The sequence below is a fragment of the Poecilia reticulata genome, linkage group LG21 (genome assembly GCF_000633615.1).
Source record: "Poecilia reticulata strain Guanapo linkage group LG21, Guppy_female_1.0+MT, whole genome shotgun sequence".
NCBI classification, from domain to species: domain Eukaryota; kingdom Metazoa; phylum Chordata; class Actinopteri; order Cyprinodontiformes; family Poeciliidae; genus Poecilia; species Poecilia reticulata.
This window is the reverse complement of record NC_024351.1, coordinates 199,969-201,292: the sequence shown is the minus strand read 5'-3', so window position 1 is coordinate 201,292 and position 1,324 is coordinate 199,969.

The following is a 1,324-nucleotide window of genomic DNA, read 5'->3' as shown; positions in this document are numbered from 1 at the left end:
CAGACCTGCTGCAGCCTCCAGGTCAGACCTGCTGCAGCCTCCAGACCTGCTGCAGCAGCTCTGAGTGTTGATGTGGATCCTAAATAAGTGAATCTGATCTCAGGTGAGTTTTAACTCTTTGTAGTTTATCGTTGTTCACAGGTAGTTTGTGTTGCTGCCACATATTTAGTTTATATATATATATCTGCATTCATACATGAGGTCATTTCCGGTTTGCTGTGATGACGTCTGATTCCTCCTTCAAACATTTAAGGCTCTGAGCTCAGAGCGGTGTGTGTGTGTGTGCGTTGGTAAATGTGGTTTAGCAGGACATTTCGTCAGAATACACACAACACTAGCAGGACATTTTGAATTAACGGGACAGGAGCGGTGTCCTAATTTTGACAAAAATCTAAAAGCGTAGAAAGGTTTCTATTGGTCTAATAACCCCAAAAATGCACAAAAAAAACGAGATGTCCGTTTAATACACATAAACCTGATTTTGTGTATAATCTGTGTATCACCACAGCGCCCCCTATGGCAGGTTTGTGTAATAGCAGGACCTCATGAATATTCACACAACCTCTYATTCTGATTGGTTGTCTGCCGGAAGGTCCTGCTAATTACTACAGTGTCTTTCTAATTCACGTGTCACTGTTTACGCACATGAATTGTGTGTAAATTGCCAACTCTTACACTGGGGATGAGTTGGCAATATGACTACTCTGTGCTACAAAGGTTTATAAAGGTTATAAACCTATAAAGGTTTATAAAGGTTAGTTGAATACCTAAACCCAACCTTGGAATGTATKTGGCACCTAAAAATATACAGAAATTAATATATATTTCTATCAAATACTTATTTAAAATATTATGAATAATAAATGTGTGGAATAAGTGCATGGATTAAAATAAATATAAACCATAAGAAAGCCATTTTTTCACCAAACTACTCCACTTCTAACAGTTTGTTGATTCTGGTCTGCTCTGCATCCCCAGAACCAAGCATTTTGAAGCAGAATTTAGCTTCAATGTACCACAAATCTTGAATAAACTTCCAGAAAACTGCAACACAGCTGAATTCCTTTAAGTCAAGGCTAAAAACACACCAATTTACAGTTGTTTCTGAAGAAGCAAGATGGCGCCTGTGTGTGTTCGGGCTGCCGCTCGCCTGCTAAAATGTTGCTTTTTCGCCATTTGTCTSCTTGTGTTTGCYGTCATATCAACTTTGATGGACAGCGTTTGCGTGAGTGCAATAAGGACTTATAATCGTGACTCTCTTTTCGATATCAAAGAGTCAATGGAAAGCTATTTCTACGACTGGGACAGCTACAAACAAACTTTT